The 20,834-nt window shown below is 31.6% G+C and overlaps 1 pseudogene across 1 annotated transcript in view; it reads right to left on the bottom strand.

Annotated features, from left to right (window-relative positions):
* Window positions 1-562: 562 nt before the first annotated feature.
* The window catches only part of LOC143231368 (elongation factor G, mitochondrial-like), a 49,278-nt pseudogene continuing 29,006 nt past the window's right edge, over window positions 563-20,834 (bottom strand). Inside the window, exons 4-13 of the transcript XR_013016886.1 lie at window positions 20,483-20,556; window positions 19,890-20,129; window positions 17,633-17,778; window positions 15,003-15,050; window positions 8,528-8,680; window positions 8,149-8,241; window positions 6,875-6,950; window positions 3,984-4,052; window positions 1,871-2,031; window positions 563-896 (exon numbers count right to left, since the gene is read on the bottom strand). The product of XR_013016886.1 is annotated as an elongation factor G, mitochondrial-like (transcript). The remainder of the gene's footprint in view (window positions 897-1,870; window positions 2,032-3,983; window positions 4,053-6,874; window positions 6,951-8,148; window positions 8,242-8,527; window positions 8,681-15,002; window positions 15,051-17,632; window positions 17,779-19,889; window positions 20,130-20,482; window positions 20,557-20,834) is intronic.

Here is a 20,834-nt window from a genome sequence, read left to right as displayed (position 1 = left end):
TGTTCTGTAGATTTTTTAAAGTATTTTAAGACACTGCAAGATATCCCTGAGCATTGTAAAATACTGCAGAGCATAGTAAAGTACTGTAGAATATCAAATAATACTACAAATCAGTATTAAGCACTAAGTATATATATAAACATCACAGAGTATCAAAGAACATGTTAGAGCACTAAAAAGTATTTCTGAACACTGTTGGCTATTGCAGTTAAATGCAAACTTTCTAGTTACAATTTGTTCTTTTTTTAATACATTTTTCTAGTCTACTTGAAAATTATTGTCAAGTAAAAATAAACTGGTAAAATGTGATAGACAGAACTTTAAAAGTTATACTGAAATTTCTTGCAAAAGATGTAATATTCTCTTGATGATTTTAAAAAAATATTACCCCACAATTCCTTTAAAAGACTATTTGGTTTATTTCTATTTAATACAGTTATAACTCCAGATAACAACTTAAACATACTATGAATGACCACTTTTAGTGGGAACACTGGTATTAAATGATTTATTCTATCATCATATACATATTTATGAGATGGAAAAAAAAAATTGGTAAAATGATTCTTAAAACATAAGAAAATTGAAAGAATTCTTAAATTCTGTTTTGGTTTCTTTCAGAACCAACTTGTTCATATATGTTGAAAACTTATATTTCCTAAAAACATAAATAAACTTTAACAACTACACATTATTTTATGTTCTATAAGTCAGTTCTTCTTCTTGTGTTTATCTGCTTCTGTGCTGCTGTTATCCTGTTCAAACTGTTGTATAAGTTCCTGTTCAGTTTCTGGTAAAGCAGGAGAGTAGCGGCAATACTCCATACTGAATTCTCCTTTACCCTGTGTAGATGATCTCAACTCTGTTGCATAACCAAACATATCATTAAGGGGCACCTAGAAATAAGACAGAAAAAAAAATGTAGATATGTACTTTATACATTGATCAAAATTTTTCATCTTTAGTTCTGTATTAGTTATTGTTGTATTTATATGGCACTCTTACAAATGTTATATAGAACATAAAAAGATGGGTGTTTGAAAATTAAATGTATTTGCTATAAGACATTTACAACTCCACTGTATAACTAAAGATAGGTGTTTGAAAGTTAAATGTACAAGACAGTTACAACAAAAGACATGACTTTTATAAAACTACATGTAAAGTAAGGACATTTATAATAGTGTACAGAATACAAAACAGTTATAACCATTCATTGTATTACATTGTTTTACAAATAGAATCAAAGAAACCCACAAAAAATTAAGAATAAAACTTATAGTACAGATAAAAGTAGTTGAAAAGTGTTTATGCAAGTTTATGAAATAAAAAAAAAAAAATTATTGTAGTTATCTAGAATAAGATGGTTCAGTCAGCTAAGGTTAAGAATTAGTAAAAGATAAAAAGTCTAATATACAAACAATATGCTTGTGTTTGTCCACAACCTTTCTTGATCAAATGCTATAAATTTCATATTGTTAAAAAGTCCTTTGGCTGAGGACTGGATTGCATGTTGTGCGCATATATTTTAGACCTAAATATAATATGTCAAGAAGGCCTACAGAAATTACTTATTTTTTTTAGGAACTTACATGCAGTTTAAATGTTGCTTGTGTGAAATAATCTTGCAAATAAAAAAACTAAAGATTGAAACTAAAGCCAGTTGTCAAGAGACTGGGTTCTTCCCCATGAGTAGGTATTTACAATATAACCCACTGATGTTAATGTTTGTTACGTATTATAATTAAACAGTTATTTTACAGACTGTTACACTTGAAATACAATTACTAGATCTCAACAAATGCTTCAAATAAGTCAGAAAGAGGGAGTGTTGCTACAAGTTTACTATGAAAACATTACAATGTCTTACCTCAGCTACTATTGTAAACCACCCTTCATTAGCATCTGTTCCAGTGATGATGCCATGCCTGCGGTTAAGCTGAGCCATGACGGAACCCTGAAATTCTTGAGGACCCGTTACTTCAACTGTCATTATAGGTTCCAAGATATGCCAGTTGCCATATTTATACACTACAACATGATATTTTAGGTTACTTAATGTCTACTACACATGTATTTTCTATGAACTGTCAAACATGGTATAACTCTCAGCATAAAATAAAAGTCTACTAAATTATGGGTTTTACTTAACCTATATATTCAACAAAATTCATCCATAAAAAAGAACCTCAGATACTAAGTAAATGTTCTTAACTTCTTTTAGCTCAGTAATAAAAAACCTATATCACAAAAAATATTACTTACAATGAGATAAGGTGTGTGTGTGTGTGCACACATAATGATACTTGCTAAATGATTAACAGATGGATTCATTTTAGTACATGCCCCTTACAAACCCCATACTAACAAAAAAAAACAAAACAAAGGAGTCTATTCAGAATACACCATATTGTTGTGTCAACAAGGAACAACATTTAACCTTTTCCACATTAGCTGCAGTAATGTTTTATTTGTGTAATGACAGTATGATCTCATTTTTCATATAAAAGAAGAGGCATCCCTATAATTATATAGTATTTTGGATGAATCAATATTTACCATATGGTTCTAATCTAAATAAGTGAAAGTCAAAATAATGTTAACATATTCTATAATAACTAGCACAATTAGATTTTAATCTAGAACTTTCAAAGCTTATATATTTATTTCTAGTAATATGGTTGATATGAAAATGAAAACAGTTAATCAAAAACATTTAAAACTTTTAAATTCAAATTAAATAGTTAAAAATTAAGCTTAATTATAATAAAACTATATAGCATTGGTAAACATGATATCCATTTAAAAATTGTCTAAAAATTTGTTATTTATCCACTCATTATCATTTGCATTTTCACATATTTTAGAAATCAACAATGTAAGAAATTTCTCTCTCATGAGAATTCTAAATTCAAAACAAAGAAAAAAATAAATTTTTTTAACAAGTCTATGTTATAAGAGCTGCAGGTGTCTTAAACAATAAAAATATTACATTTGTTGAAAACAAACCTTCAAAGTCTAAACACATAATCAGTGTCAGGAGAAAGCCAAAGGACAAACATTTGTCACGGCAAAATGTAACTGATGTTCATTTTGTTGTATTAACTTAGAAATAATCATGTAAATAGACTGCTGTAGACTCCAACTGTGTTTATTTTAGAAAACGTCAAATACCTTTTATGGTAATGAAAGGCCCAATCAAAAAAGAACACTGACATCTACTGTTTCCTTTTTGAAACTTTATGGTAGGGGGCATTTTTCTAGTTTTTTAAATAAATTTCTAAAAAACAACGAGTGGAAGAGTTTGACCCACCTGTACCACTATCTTAGATCTAGGCCTGCTTATACAATATTAAATAAATTATCAATTCCTGAAAATATGGGGACAGGGATTGCTAGACCCTCCCTAAAATCTAGACCCTTTTGATACAATATTAAAGAATACAGTTACCTGATGCTGAATTAGAAACATTAGACAGTGAAAAAAAAAACAACACTTTAACACTTTAATAGCTAGAAAGTTGGTGGTGGATGATTCCAGCCAGTGCATTTCCCTCTAGTCAGAAATTCAAAATTATAGCTATTGGCTTAACAACAAACATAATGGTAACATTATGGTTACTAAGATAAAATAACTTAAAACACAAATTTTGGTTTGTAAATTATTTTTTATGATAATTTAAACATACTTTTAATTATTTGATTGTTGGAATAATAAAAAAACAATGATACTTAAAATAACTCATTTCAATTAGTTGGTTATTTAACTGTAATTTTGATTAATCAGCTGTTGGAATAATTGGAAACACTAATTTTCATTAGCTGATTATTTCTGTGGCATTAATCCCAGTTTACAAAACAATAATCATTGTTCAGAGGTAACTGAGTAATTAATTAAATTGCTCAGTTCTAGTGTAGAATTCGTCTGATAACCTAACATTTAATACTTACATTAACAAAAATTTAGCAGCAAAATAACATACCTTCTTTCACTGCACCCTGAGCAGCAAGAATAAATGAAATTTCATTGGAATCAACAATGTGATGGTCACCTAGAAAATAAAACAAATAAACAATATATATCAATACTGCTCATCTGTCTGTATAATAGTAAATATTAGAACTGGTCAATATGAAAATGGTATATGTAACATTTAGTCAAAAGTATAAAGTACAGTAAAAATAAGTACTGATTACTTTCACAACAACAGTATATAATATCAGAACTAAGTTCACTAATATAGTGTATAATATTTCTAGTCAAATGTCTAAGTAATAGTAATATCAACAGCACTTATTTTATATTTCTAAACACAAGGAAATTCATAATAACAGATCTATTACTTTAATCATAAAGGAGCATAACAGTGTGAATAAGGCTTATAAATATACACATAATACTGTATTTAGCAACTGTAAATATTACAAGATATTACTCCTGATTAAGTTTGCAACAACACTTAAAATTAATATAGTTATAGCACATAATATTCTTGTATGCTGACATCAATATAGAATATTCCAGTTTATATGCTGATGTCATTAAATAATATTCTTCTTTATTAACATATAGTTCACTCTATTGGTGCATAATACTTTTATGTAAAATTACTGAAATTAAAAAAATACATATGATTTCTTTTTACACAAGCTTAGTTTTGGTTTTAAGTCCAGATGTAACTCTAGGCCAATAATGCTGTGTGTAAAACTCTGAACATGTGGGGAACGTAAGTAATAAAGTGTTATTATTTTACATAAGTAATATCAAAATGTCTTTCAACAATCTAAGAAAGGCACTGTGCTATTTGAATACTAACATAATAATAATGATAATATTTTAATGGCTACTGTACACTTGATGTCGAGAAGATAACATCAGCACATTATAACCAATAAAAGTTCACGAGCATGGCACCTAAATTAACAGTGCTGGCTTCACAACAATGGCATAACAGTTTAAAAACTTTGTTAAAGTTAACAATATAGCAAGTTAGAACAGCTAAACAATACAATATGAAACATTAACAATACATTACTTTTGTTTCATCTATTAAATATTTTTTCTTAATTAATAGCTATACAGTATTTAGGAACATATTTAATAACATGACCTTTCATCTTAAATCTTTAACTATTAAGGATACTCATTTTTTTGTTCTCCCCAGAGATTTTTAAGTTTCTCAGACAATCTGATAAAATATCATACATTGAATAATTGAGGTATGCTAATAACATACAGTGGAATAAGCAAAGTTTATAGCAAGTTAATAGATGTACATAATATAAATTTTTTGAACTAGTGTTATCCATTATGCTCTTAAAAATTGTTTCAATAATCTACAATGAATAATCTTTGTTAATGTATGTTAGATTTCTTTAATACCTTTATCATTGACAAGTATGTGAATTAAAAACAAATGACATGTCTGAAATTATTGGAGTGTGTATTATGTGTATTAATAAAAATAAAGCGACTAATTAGCTTTTACATTTTCTTCAAGACAATAATACAAAACATCAGCATTTTGCTCTAGTCAAACCAATCTATTTATTCATAGATATTTTATGTAATTTCCATAACACAAATAAAATTACATATCCAGCAGCACCATTATATACAGGGTATTGAAGTAATTTGGAACATTTGCAGCTTTTCTTAATTCAGATAATCCACTGATTACAACATTGTCAAAGATTGAGAAGGTAGAGTTAATCCTGCTATGTGGCAGATAAGGTTGGTCCCAACAGAAGGTTGCTGCCAAATTTAATGTGAACTATCCAAAGAATGAGAAAACCATCACTCTCAGTGCTGTTGGAAAATTGCTAGCTATATTTAAAGAATATGGCAATGTGGATGACAGAGAATGCCTGGCAAAGCACTCACAAGGGAACTTATGTTGCTGTTTGACCAAGATGCATTTCAACCCTCAGAAATATCTCTATAGGACTTTAATAAAATTTTATGCAATGCAAGACAAATGAGAACTTCACCTAAACTGGTATTTTCAGTAATGACAATTTTAATGTGAATGAAGAATTCAACAAACAGAATATGCATTGGTGGTCATCAGACAACCTATAATAACTAAATGAAGTGAAAGAACAAGTGCATCTAAACTTATGGTTTGATGTGGATATGTCATTTTCATGTGGTTGGACCATTTTTCTTTGATACAAAAGTCAATGGTGCATGACACTTGCACATGTTGCAAGAATAGATGGTGCCACAGTTGGAAAGGTGGAGCTACAATCTGTGACTGGTTCAGGCAAGATTGCATGCCACATTATGTAACATTAGTCAAAGCTTAGTTGAATGACACGTTCTTAGGACATTTGATTGTCAGATATGGTCTCCAGGAATGAGCCCCAATGTTAAGATTAAAAATACTTTTTCTCTTATACTGAGAGAAAATGAGGGACACCAAATATCTAAAAAACCATTTGTGATGAGTATCATACAATTGACATTGACACAAATATGCTTTGCAGAGTTCAAAGAAAATGGAAATACTGTCACCAAACTTGTTTCATATTATAAGGACAGCATGTAGAACATATTCTGTAAAACTTGTGAAGTGCCTATGGTTCCAGACTTTTCAGACACCCTGTATATTAAAAAAATATTTGTGTATGAAAATATCTCTGTGGTAATTAACTGAAAGCTGCAATACAAAATATGAAGTAAATGTTTCATTAAAAAACTTACAATAAAATTTTGGATATCACTGATTTCGGACAACACGTAGGAATAATTTAGTTAATAACAACCTTATGTTAACTTAAGGTATCTATCTGATGTATTACTATAACAGGATTTTTGGTTTCCACTTAAATTGGTTACTGTATTTAAAACATTTTTCTATATAATTCTTACCATCAAGCAGCCGAAACTTCACACCAGAAATTTTATGACCCGTAAGCATTCCTTTCTCACACATCATTCTAAAACCCTGCAACCAAGTTAATAACAAAAAAAAATTTAATGTGCAAACACTTCATACACTTTGATCTTACACCTATCTTTAACATCTTAATTAGTGCTATTTAGACAGGTAATTAATAGGTGCCATATTTAGTGGTATTAACTCTCTGAACATAGATCAGTTTGAATAGCCATGACTTCTTTGTATTCATTAAAGTCCATAGATTTAATACTTCTAACTTTTTGTACATCTAAAATTTGGAAGTCTTCAGTTAACATTGCAAGTTTTTCATATATAATCATACATTTTAATGAAGTATTTTTAACAAACTAAAACAAAGCTTTGTAAATTGAATATAATGAATAGTCTATGTGTACAGTAATTTTCATGTTAAGATTAAAAATACATTTCCTCATCTAAAAAGTCTCAACTTTCTTTTGTGCAATCCTTTAGACCTCCTAAATACATTTCAAATGTTTTTTGTTTTGTTTTTTCAGTAAAACTATCTGCTATCTATAGCATTGTTTTGAACAGAAAAGTAATATTTACTGGGCTGGCTTAATAGTAATATTCATTGTATTTTCTACTAAATTGTCAATTTTTATTAAAGTATTAAACACAATAAGAAAGTTCAGTTAGTAAAAAAACCAAGATTTTGTTAAAAAACAAAACCAGTGTTATTAATGAACATCCTGCTTCTGTAGGATATGTAATAATTACTAACATTCAGCTTTATAAGCATATTGCTTCCTTAAGAAAATACAAAACATTCAATATTTTTTTGTGGAATTAAACCTAATGGATACACAGTTTGTGTTAAAAATGTTATTTAAAGTAATGATATTAAGCCTAATATACACACATTTTTTGTTGAAAACAGTGCTAGATATTACTGCATTAAGTCTAACAAGCTTAGTGCTCTTACAGATATATTACGTAAATAGTCATGTCAAACATGATGGCATTAAGCTTTGTGAATTTTCTGCTTTGTTAGAAAATAACAATGATTAACAGAAATAATCTTATTTTATTCTATTCTCTTATTATAAAACTATATATATTCCTGATTCAATTCACACTTTGATGCATCATTACTAGTTTTCTACTTACATCTGATGAAATATAACAGTAACTGAGAGAGTGGTTTTGTATTGAAGTCACATAACTAAAGCCGCTTCTATTACATAAAACAACAACAAAGATACTTATATCAATTAAACTATACCTTTTCTATGGCAGGAACAAATGGTTTTGGCACATTTGTTCCAATTGTCTCATCACTGAAAACTACTTTGGTGTTTTCTTCAGAAGGAAGAGGCTAAATAAATATAATTCATAAAAGTAAATAAACAAACAGTAACCACTGAAATCCCTTCCTAAAGTATTGATATCTTATGTTTTGAATTTTTTAGTTTACTGTGTACAGACATTATACAACAAGATAGGTATTTTTTCAATAGTACACTTGTATTGAGTTCAGATAATGAATGATAAGAAGCAAAGAAGTTTATTTAAATTTATTTTATTTTTATTTTCTTATTATTATACAGTTTTTTTGCTAAGTATGAATGATACACCACCATATTGTATAGAACAAGACTAACCTCAATAATGCCTATAACTCTGCCATATTGGCCAGCTCCTCCATGCTGCTTTTTATGAAGATAATCAAACTCACATGGACCTAGTAGACATTCTCGAAAAGCTACTTTTGGTCTACCCATAACAACTGGACAGTTGTATTCTCGCTCCATTCTCTAACCATAAGAAAAAGAGTAATCTAATAACTGTTACTATTTCTCCCTTTTGGGATTAAAGTTACTTCTTTGGTGTTATCTTAAAACACTAGAGATAATTATTTGCTTTTATTTATGACATTATGCTTCAAAGTTTTTTTAGTTAATAATAAAAACAACTTCCAATCACTGTAAAAGTTAGTTATACTGAAGAACTAAGTAGACAGTTTGAAATGATAATTTTCAAATTAAAGTTACTCAATAAATTTTTTCTTATTTAAAACAATAAATTCTCTTAATTAATGAAGGCTAAAATACTAACACTTAGAAAATTAACTATATTAAAAACTTTGTAAGATTACTTAAGTATCACTGGAACACTCTTTATTACCAATAAGTAACTAGACGCTTGTTTCAAATTGACTGTTTTATTAATACAATGAAATATGAAAAAACAAAGAGGAAAGATTAGTGCATCTACCCTTTTCAGTTAGTAATGTCATTTCTACATGATCTGATAATTGGCCCTGTACAATTGTATCCTGGCAAAGAACTAATATGAAGGTGTCCTCATTAGTTGGCTGTTCCAGGTGTATTCAGACGTGTTCAGTAGGGTTCCTATCTGGCAATTGGTCTGGTCACAGGAGAAGGGCAATGTTCTGACCATAAAACCATCATTTTGTTACTTGGGATGAGCAAGAAGAAGCTCCACCTTGCATAAAAACACTGTCTCATCCAGTATAATAGTCTTTATTGCAGTCAAGTAGAAAGACTTAGCTAAGAATTATGATGCATCAAACAGCTATATCTGTCACTTCACATATCAACTGCTATGATTGTCCAAGCTGCCCAACTTGGACTCCACATTATAACAAACCTTATTCTAGCAACAGTGGTTAGGATTCTCCATGGTCCACCCCACCCAAGCAGCCGGGAATTGGTAAGTGACAAGGGTCTGCCACATTCACTTAATGATAGGAAGGATTCAAGTAGAGGTGAACCACATAATATACTCTGATTCTCATTAGTTCTTTAGTCTGGAAAGGTCTTCTACTAGAGATGGTGCAACAATTCTGCAAAACCCTATTTTTAAAAGCAAGCAAACACTAGCCAGATATGACTCTAGTGTAGGATGCAGGAATAAAAAGAAGAGCAGAAGGAAAGCTAGGATGAGGTTAGAAAAACAAGAAATTAGGAAAGTAAGGGAAAACAGGTAGCTTCAGCCCATGATTTAAGGGGATCAGGGACACCACCAAAAAATTTCAAATGAAGAATAGAGGCAAAAACAGCAGAGAAGATGGAATTGGTCAATGTAAGAAGATGTGTAATCTATAAACCCCAAAAATATCAGAGGAACAATGAAGCACTTCTATCATAAGAATGGAAGAGATGTAACTGAGAAGAGTAGTGGGATAGGCTCAAAGTCAGGAAAACTAGGCATTAGACAGGAAACAGCCATTAATAAATCTGTTCCCCAAACTGATAAGAGACTCCAAAAAATCAGGTGTCAATGAACTGGAAGTTTGAGTAATTATAAGCAAGAACAAAAGAAACAGTCAAGCGAGGGGAACAAAACATAAGGTTATGGGAGCAAAGTTGATCTAGAAAGGAAATGGCATTACAAAAAATTTCTGTAAAGGGGGAGAAAACCAAGAAATCACAACAGAAAGTGTTATGTAATAGAGAATGGAAAGAATCAAATAATATGGAAGAAAGAAAGGAAGAACTTTACATACTCAAGTAATAAGGTTTTGAAAATCCAAGGAAAACTAGAGTTGTTCTAAAGTAGGTAAGAGCATTCCCAAGGCTAAATCTGTTAGCAGGAAAAATCGTTCACATCCATCCTCCTCAACTTTAGTCTTTACAGAAGGGAAGAGAAGTGAGTGGAGCTGAAACTGAAGGTGTTGGTAGAATTACAGGTTGATTGTTTGGTGTTTTTTTGGGCAAAGCAACCAGGCTATCTGCACCAAACAACTAGTAACATGTAAAAGAAAATTAAGTTAAACAAATCAATAGCCAAAATTTGAATAAAACTCTTAAAAAGAATTAAAAAGGCCAATGACCCTTAAAAATTTAAAGCCACAAGTAATGTGGACAGTGTCACTGTCCAACTTCAGGTGTAAACTGATGGTAAAAAACTTGTCTAAAATGGTGCAGTCATCCACAGTTGTAATGATGGCACAACAGTAAAATGTGGGTTATTGTGACTTGAATATCACAAAGGACACACTTTGATGCATCAGTCCAAGATAAAAGAAAACAGTTGGTTAAAAACTGTGAACAATGCACACAGCCTTGCCAGGACAACTGCCTCCTTAGAATAATTAAAGAAACAAGTTGTTCAAAGAGCAACAAAAGATTTGAATTGGGATAGCTTGTTCTCACATTGCTCACTCCAAGTTGACTGCCAACTGGCATGGAGCCAAGCCTTGAATACAAGACTCTAGTCCATATATAGTACAGGCACAACAGTGACAGTACCAGAGGAGACAGACTTAGCTGCACTGTCACAGCAAGCTCATTTCCACAAATACTGAGGTGGCCTAGTATTTAGAAAAACAGAATAGACATAGATGACAAAAAAGAAATGGGCCAATTGGTTTTGAATATCGATGAAATCAGGGGGAGAATTAATATGAAACTATTCCAAAGCTAATGGGATCCTTCCCAGACTTAGTAAAAGGGAGGACAACAGCCTGGCACCAAGCATCAGAAAAAACATTTTCCTGTCAGATTCAATTAAAAACAAAAACTACCAGAAGAAAAGAAAAAGAGGCAAGAGAGAGGTGGTATATCACATTGTAGTGAACATCATCAGATCAAACCAATGTACTGCCAGACTGATGAAGAGCAAGACTGACTTCCCCCAGTGTAAATGGACAATTTAGTCATAGAAACAAACAGCTCAAAAGTAAAGAGGCAATCACACTGTCCAAGTCTTGATGGCTAAGAAGTTGGGGTACAAAACAGAAGTGCTAGATGCTCAGGAAAACTTTTCACTAAGAGTATTAGCAACATCCTCATTATCAGGGAGCAAGATGAAAAGAGGGACAAATATATACTTGTCTTCTGGACTTCCAAATTTTGTCCCATTTGTCTTTGAAACTGGTGGTAGAAGAGATACTGATTGTAAACTTAATCGAAGATTCCTTCTGACTTTGACATCTTAATGGATGAACATGTTCACAGGCCTGCTGAAAGGCAATGTGATTTGAAAAGTGTAGGATATCTACAAAAGGTATTCCACCATGTATGAGGATACCATGAAAAACGTGTTGAGATTTTAAATTTAAAACAGATTTACCAGCTGCTTGGACAATACAGTCAGTCACTGCCAGCACACAGTCATCTATTGATGCCTTACAGATGATGACAGGATCAAATTTTGAGAAAGCAGTGAAAGAGAACCAGTTGGCCTGGTCCAGTTTCCACTAAGGCACACAGGTCAGGTGCCATCAACTACAGCTAGACTCCTCAAAATGATGGAAAAATGGTCATTGCCCTGTGGGTCCTGTCAACCCTCAAAGAAAAGTGAGAGAAAAATTGAAGGAAGCAGGCAGAGAGATCAACTGGTGCAGGAAAATAATAAATACCAATAATAAATAGAGAAAGGTTGTGATCTGAGAGCATATGCTCCACAGAATGACCCCTCCCATCAATGTCAGCATCACCTGAAATGGGATTATGTCCATTAAAAGCCCTCAGAATTAAAAAGGGAGACAACAACTGTTCAATAACAGCAGCAAAGTCTGACTGATCATAGGTCTCTCCAGGAGACAGATAGAGAGAACAAACAGTAGTGATATGACCCAAGGAAATACAGATGGCTATGGCCTCCAAGGATATCTCAAGTGGCAAAGACAGAACAGGAGCATACTGATTGACTAGTAGTGCTACCCCTTCATAAACTCGTCCATCATAGAATCTGTCATTTCTGTATAAAGAAAACTGCTGAAAGATGATTGCATTAGCAGGTTTCAGAAACTTTTCCTGTAAGGAGAGAGACACAGGATGATAAGAATCAAACAAATCCTTAATGCCATCTGTATTTGAACGGAAATCTCGACAGTTCCACTGTATCAACGTGACCATTTTTATTTAGGTAGAGAACTGGGGGAAGATCCCTTCTTTTTTTGTTTAATGTCATTTTTATTTATTAGAAGTAGGTATACTAATCTCCATGGATCCTGTCCTTGGTTGAGTGAGCAGGTAGGTCTCCATCTGTTGACACAGATTCCAGTGACTGAGGGCAAGAAAGAATAATCATTCTGTATCTTGGGACTGGAGAAAAAGATGGGCCCAAGGAAATGCCAGTAGCTGAAATCAAAAGAAATAGATCAAGGGAGACACTGGAAAGAGTGGTGGGAACAGAAATCGAAGTAGATGTTGATTCATCAACTCTTTTAACCATGGAGGGCAAAAGACTACATACATAGTTGGAGAATGACTCTGTTGTAGGCATGGAAAGATCTGTCTGTACTTCCACTGTAGCAGTGGAATGGAGTGCAGCAGCATACATCCCAGAAGGAACGGGGGACAATACTTTCTAAGCCTCTGGGTAAGAGAAATTGTTCAGTCTTTAAATATTGCATCTCCTTCTCCTTCACCTACTTAGAACAAAAATGAAAGTAAAAAGTGGGAACCATTACAGTTAACATAGCAAGGTTCCAGTTCACACTCAGAGGATTTGGAATATACAGACATACTTTACAGTTCAAGTAACCTGCCTTGATAGTGGCAGGTGAATGTAGTGATGTAAATGTAAAAATAAGAACATCTGTAGGCAGCATAATTGTGTACTTTTGGGAGGTATTTGCCCAAAAGATTTCTCAGACAATGAACGCAAAATTAGACTCTGAGATGTAGAGTCTAACTGTGATGTTGTCTCTGTAACAGAATCATTCATCTGTTTTGTTTTCATTTTTTTTCTCACAGATGGGAGTATCTATAATAAATAGAATACATTTCAGTGCCCACTGTCCCTTCCTACCACAAACACCATGAGCCCTATGAGGGGACACACTGGCATGCCAAATCAGGACACTGCAGCTACGCCATGGTTTCAGGAGTACTATACCCAAACACCAGCATCACACGAAATGTCCACAACACCAATGAAAACATTCAACACTAGTACTCCCTTGACCCTAGCCCAAGTGGACCAGCCAAATGACCCTGGGAGTTGCACCCATCTAAAGGAATTCAAGGCCAAAGTGGTGTGTTAGGGTTGGATCTGTCAACCACAAGGTTTCTCTCCTCCTTTTCATAAGTCACCATGCACAGCAAACACATGAGTAGATGTTTAGATCCCAGAGGAAGTAAACTTAAAGTATAGAACCTTCTCTTGGGAGGCCCTTCACCACATACATGAATCCACCTCAAGGATCAGATTCAGACCCCAACAAACTTTAGACAATAGTTATCACATCTTCCTCAGACAAAGAACTTCCCACCAAATTATTCATAAGTTGTTCAGTATAAGTAACATTTTCACTCTCATCAGCAGAACAGTTCACACTAAACTGTGAAATCATAATAAATACATCAAAATTCAATCCAACGAAAGCTGAAATTTGAAAAAGTGCCAATTCTCAGCAAACTTAAGCATGTCTGTTCCTGACAATGCCAATGAAAATAATGAGAATTCATGAAAACGAACGTACAGGACTTCACTATGCATGGAGGTGTATCACACTTCTATCGGTGTAAGGTTTTCCTGCATGATTAACATCATCATGCAGTAGCATGAATTCACATGATTTCATGTGAAATTAAGTTGAAGTGCTTGAAGTTTTGCAAATTTCTTTGGCTCATACCACAAACTCGGGTGAAAAATAAGCAATCTTATATGAGGAGGTGTGTATTCATTTTATTACTTGAGGATATTTTTGTTTGTGTCAGTTTTTTGTATTCTAAGTCATTACTGAGTTATACATATATTCATATGTGAGGATTATTAGTTAGTTAGTTTTAGAATTTTGCACAAAGCTACTGAGGGCTATCTGCACTAGTCCCCTAATTTAGCAGTGTAAGACTAGAGGGAAGGCAGCTAGTCATCACCACCCACCGCCATCTCTTGGGCTACTCTTTTATTTATGAATAGTGGGATTAACAGTCACATTATAATGCCCCCACAGCTGGGAGGGTGAGCATGTTTGGTGCGCCCGAGATTATGTGAGGATTATTTGGATATAACATAATGGGGATAATGAATTGTATTCTCAGCAGTGTCTAGTTACTGTGTACTTCATGATGTACTGTGAAAAAAACACAAAGTAAACAAGTTAGCTACCACTCTACTCACATATAGGAAAACTGCATATACTATTAAAATAACTAATACCTGTGCATAAATGTCAAGATGTAGCTCACCCATTCCTGAGGCTATTGTCTAAATTAAAAAAAAAATTAAAATTGAAAATACAGCATAAAAACAACTTCAGAATTGAAGTACAAAATTAAAATACAAGTTTCATGTTATACATATAGTTTATATACAAGATCTTCATTTACAACATAACTCCAAATTCCCTTTCATGACCACTACTTCAGTTTATACAAAAAGGTGTCTAAAATACCTGCTGTACTGGAGAAAATTTTGCAATATAGAAAATAGTAACAAACTTATATTTTAAATACATGTAAATCACAATGCAAGCTCAGACTTACTTCTTTTATTGCCATATTCACTTATTTCTTCTGATCTAGAAAAATCTATCTACTAATGAGGCATTGCACCCCTGAATATAAACTCAAATCCACTGTTCTAGCAATTTTTGATTATGGAAAGGTCTATAAATATTATTTCAGTGATAATTGGTTGATATTACTAAACATGGCAGTAATCTGCCCGAGATAAGTGGAATCTTGAGTATTTTATTTAAAATGACTTAAAAGTCAACAAGGATTATTTCAATAACATATATTTATATAAATAAAGTTCTTAATTTGTAGGTGTCTGGAATTGTGTTTGTTTGTTTTGGAATTTTGCACAAAGCTACTCAAGGGCTATCTGAGCTAGCCATCCCTAATTTTGCAGTGTGAGACTAGAGGGAAGGCAACTAGTCATCATCACTCACTACCACCTCTTAGGCTACTCTTTTATCAATGAATAGTGTGATTGACCATAACATTATAATGCCCCCACAGCTGAAAGGGTGAGCATGTTTAGTGCAATGGGGATTCGGATCCATGACCCTCAGATTACGAACTGAACGCCTTAATGCACCTGGCTATGCCGGGCCCAAGAAATATATTGAAAGATCTCACATGAACATTTGAACAAAGCCTACTATTGCTGTTGTTATACAGATATAATGGTAAACATATTCAGAGTAACTTTATTTTTCTTTTAAATTCTCTTCCAAAATGACATAATAACTTTAGACTCAGTTTCAATAAGTCTTTCTCATCACTCATCGTGTATATAAAACATATACAAATTAGTATCCATATAATGTATTCCTACACACGTTTAAATTTCATGCACATAAACTGTGTACCCAGTAAAACCCTATTTCTTGGACATCTCAGTCTTTTTTCCAGTGTTGAATTATGAATAATATGAACATCCATGGCAGACCATAATTTTGCTGATTATAACCAGCTCAGCATGGCAAGTTATAAACAATTTGCAATCCTGTGTAGCAAACATTTGGTTTCATATCAGAATTTAAAAAGTATTTTACAGCTGATAGAAGACATGTTAATTTAAATCACCACTCATTTTATTATAGGTTGCAGAAACTTCTCTTCCTAACTTTAAAAAAATGCCTGAAAGAAACAAACATAAATCATTGCCTTTTAGCTGAAATGGTTAACAGATTCCATAATCTGTTGCAATTGCCTTCATAATTATTTAGTATGAAGTGGGCTAGACCTCTACATTTATGTAACAGTCTAATGTAAGTAGGGAAAAAAAAGTACTATAATGTATACCACAAATAGTGAAACTGAAGGGGCACATTGATACTTACCAAGTCAGTTACTTAAATATATAAAGGTAATAACTACTTATATCATTACACTGCAGTATTATAATTATTCTTTCCAGTTGTCAACTCATCATAATTAGCAAAATCTATTATTGTTTTAATAATAAATACGACAAAACCACAGACTATCCTCCTGTTAAAAAACACAAAAATTAACAAAATATTTTATTAAAAATAACAAGTTTGGTGGTCTCTTCCTTAACAGGAAGTAATTTAAGTTTTTACACAATTTTTGTAATACTTAATTGTTGTTTTTATGCATTATGCTAAAAACTGTTAAAAAAACTAACAGTTCAACACTAATACTCAATGCTGGGTACATATTTTTTCTCTATATAGTAATAAATTTCATATAATTTTATAATCAACATGCATTAAAAAACTAGTAGCTTCAGTGCACCTTTCACAAACTGGTCTTAAAACTAATAACTTAGCCTACCACTCACAAAAATATTACAACAAAAAGTGTGAAAATGCAAATAGCAAAAATGAGAGATTTTAAATATTAATACATTTATAAAGTAATAATACAAGTATTCAGCCTTGGTAAAAATCTAAAAAAGGAAATATTTTTATTGTCAAATTCAAATCCATCATTTTATAACAAATTAAAAATTGAGGAACCAAAAATAAAATCTTGAAAGTTTGAGAGATTCTGTCTTCTATGATGCACCAATCAACTGATTATAACAACTTTAGACACTTGAATACATGTATAGCATCCTACTGATGGATTAGTTTATACTTTTAAGCATAATAATACTATGATTAACCATTTTAAAACTGAATAAACATGACTATTTACAACCTTGGATAAACATTTCACTTTAGAACATCATAATAATAATTACTATTAAATCAATTTGAACTTTTCTTTGGAAAGTTTCCATCTCATTTTCATACAACTTCTTTGAAATGATCTTAGAAATTGTAAGAGATGCAAATAAAGAGTTAGTTAGGTGGGTATGACAGTGCTTACCTCTTTACTATCTGTATCAAAGTAGACTTGAAAAGTTGGATCTTCACCGGTAAACCTGTTAATACCTTTAGAAAAATTGTCATTGTCCTTAGAGTTCTTAGGTTTAATAGACATGGATATTACGGATCTGGAACATAAATTGATTCCTAAAAGGAAAAATTTTAACTTTACAAAAACTAAAACTTAAAATAATTTTTTATAACATTGCAATTATAATAACAAAACATTGAAATTTATGCAAAAACTCTATTATATGCTGCATACTATATAATATTGAACTACTGAGAAAGAACTTAGTTCTCCAGATAACAGATACTTAGTATGTTTTTTGACCCATAAATTACTGCATTTCTAGAAATTCAATTAATAACCAAGATGTTTGTAATTACAAAAATCTTTTTAGCTAAATAAGAATTGTCATATTGAATCTAACAACTGTGCTTGAATTAAAAATGATAAGAGAACCTTCAGGTAACTCATACAGAAGTGACTGCTTTTTAATTAAAGCTACAAGAACTTACAAATGAAACAAAGAAAAATGTAAAATGTCATCCATACTATGTCTAATGTTTAGAGACTTCCTTCCTAATACCAGGAATCATGAGTACAACAAAAATATTAATGGTTGAAACACTATTTATCTAACGAACTGCTCTGATGTAAATGACATTAAGTTCACAAACCAGATCTTTCAATTTTAAGTAATTACAGATCAGAATTACACTTATGATTTTTATTAACATTAAATTATTTATTTTAACACCAAGTTGTTTATTATTATTTTACCAAGTATTAAACACTAAGAGTTTCAGTAATCACAATACATATAGTCATATTATGTTGTTTAAGTACACACCATGCACACCCATTGTGTTGCCTATTGTATGCCACAGGTGATAATAGTAGTGGCAGTGAAATCAATGTTGAACACAATAAAACAACAAACTTAAATGAAGTTCAGGGGTGTATAGCACTGTCACCCACTATGACGTTCCCTTAAAGGGCCTGCAGTGGCAACTACTGAATTTCAAAAACATTGATGAAGAAACATGTTTGTCATAATCACGAGAAACCCACTTGAAGTAAAAATATATTGCAGGATGGCTGGTGTGGGTATTAACACTTTCATAATAAAGCAGAGAACAATGTTTCGACCTTCTTAAGTCATCTTCAGTTATTAGCTTTAAGACCAGTTTGTGAAAAGTGCACTGAAGCTACTGGTTTTTTTAATGTATATTGAATATAAAATTGTAAGAAATTTATTACTATATAGAAAAAAAATATGCACCCAGCATTGAGTATTAGTGTTGAACTGTTAGCTTTCTTAACAGTTTTTAGCATAATGCATAAAAAACAACAATTAAGCATTACAGAAATTGTGTGAAAACTTCCTGTTAAGGAAAAGACCTCTAAAATTATTTTTCTTAATAAAATATTTTGTCAATTTTGTGTTTTATAGTGGAAGATAGTCCGTGGTTACTATCAAATTTATTATTAAAACAATAACAGATTTTGCTAATTATGATAAGTTGACAACTGGAAATCAAAAACTGAAAGAATAATTACAATACTGCAGTGTAATGGTGTAAGTAGTTATTACTGACTACTTTATTAGTAAAAGTGTTAATACCTATACCAGCCATTCTGCAATATAAGTAATTTGTTTAATACTGTACTATAAGGAAGCAGTAGCTCACGTCTGCAGTGTATATTCAATACAATGGCCACACCTATTTATATGATTAAAAATATCAGAATCCAATCAGATATTAAGAACCAGATATCTGAAAGTTAACCAGCCTCTGTCTCTTCTTACCAAATACACACACACACACACAATTTATGAATGTAAAAGGGTGTGTGTTTTCTTATAGTAAAGCCGTATCGAGCTATCTGCTGAGTCCACCATGGCAAATGAAACCCTGATTTCAGCATTGTAAATCCATAGACATACAGCTCTACCAGCAGTAAGTGAGTGTAAAAGGAAACTCTACCTCAAACAACTATTATCTAAATAATTAGTAGTTGAAGTTAAGCTGCAAACTAGGATTTTTCAGCTAATAGAAATTTTGGACATAAAATCTATTTACTATACCTCGTTCCAGCTTCTGTGAAAACATTATATCTATGCAAGTTAATAAGTATTAAAAAATATTTTTACTAAGCTTGAAAACTAATCTTTCTTAATTTCTAGAATTGTAAATAATAGTTTTCATAACAACATTAAAAAACTTGAAAAATAAAAGTAAAAGCCTACCATAGAGACTTTTAAGTTTTTCTTTGTTACAAAAGTATCACCACTGGCACAGTCAATACCAAACAGTGCACAAATATCACCAGCATATGCTTCCTGTATGTCCTCCATTGTATTAGAATGCATTCTCACCAATCTGGAAACTTTTGTACGTCTTCCTGTTCTTGTATTGTAAATATAATCACCTTTCTTTAACATGCCTTGGTATAACCTTAGATAAGTCAGCTGTCCAAACCTTCCTGCCTGAGGATGAAAGAAATCAACTGCATAACTAAAGTGTATGTTCTGTCAATTTACCAACAACAAATTAGTAACTACTAAACAAATAAGAATACATGGCCATAGGTCAAACTCATTTTAACATATTACTGACAAGTGATATATAAACTTTTAAATATTTCATTGACAAGTACTAACCTTCCTATAGTGTTTTATTATGCAATTTAAAACAAAATGCTTACAAAAGTTCTCTCTTTGGAATTTATTTATTCTTAACAAATAAAGAATTACAAAATGTAATATCTGAATTTCAAAAAATAGTTTTAAACTATTTTATATCACACTTATCTATAAATTAATAATGTAATAAACCTCACCTCTAATTTAAAAGCAAGAGCTAAGCAAGGGTTAGCATCATTTCTTGATGGATCCATTAAAATTTTATTTGCTTCTGATGCACATTAAAACAACCAAGTTACATAATCTTCAAATTAAAACCTTATACATTAAAAAAAGTAAATGTTACACTGAAAACAACACTGAAATGGAAAATATAAAGGAGATTTCTTAAAATAATCTATAATTATTTACACAGTTATATTAGTCTTCATCAGCATTAATTAACAATTTCTTAACACAAATAGTTCAAGTGAACCAGCGATAATTTTAAAAGTAAGTATAAAATGATTCATATAAAAGGCATATAAACAGATTAATATAATTCAGATT

The sequence above is a fragment of the Tachypleus tridentatus genome, chromosome 11, assembly GCF_004210375.1.
Source record: "Tachypleus tridentatus isolate NWPU-2018 chromosome 11, ASM421037v1, whole genome shotgun sequence".
NCBI classification, from domain to species: domain Eukaryota; kingdom Metazoa; phylum Arthropoda; class Merostomata; order Xiphosura; family Limulidae; genus Tachypleus; species Tachypleus tridentatus.
This window is presented reverse-complemented; position numbering and strand designations above follow the sequence as displayed.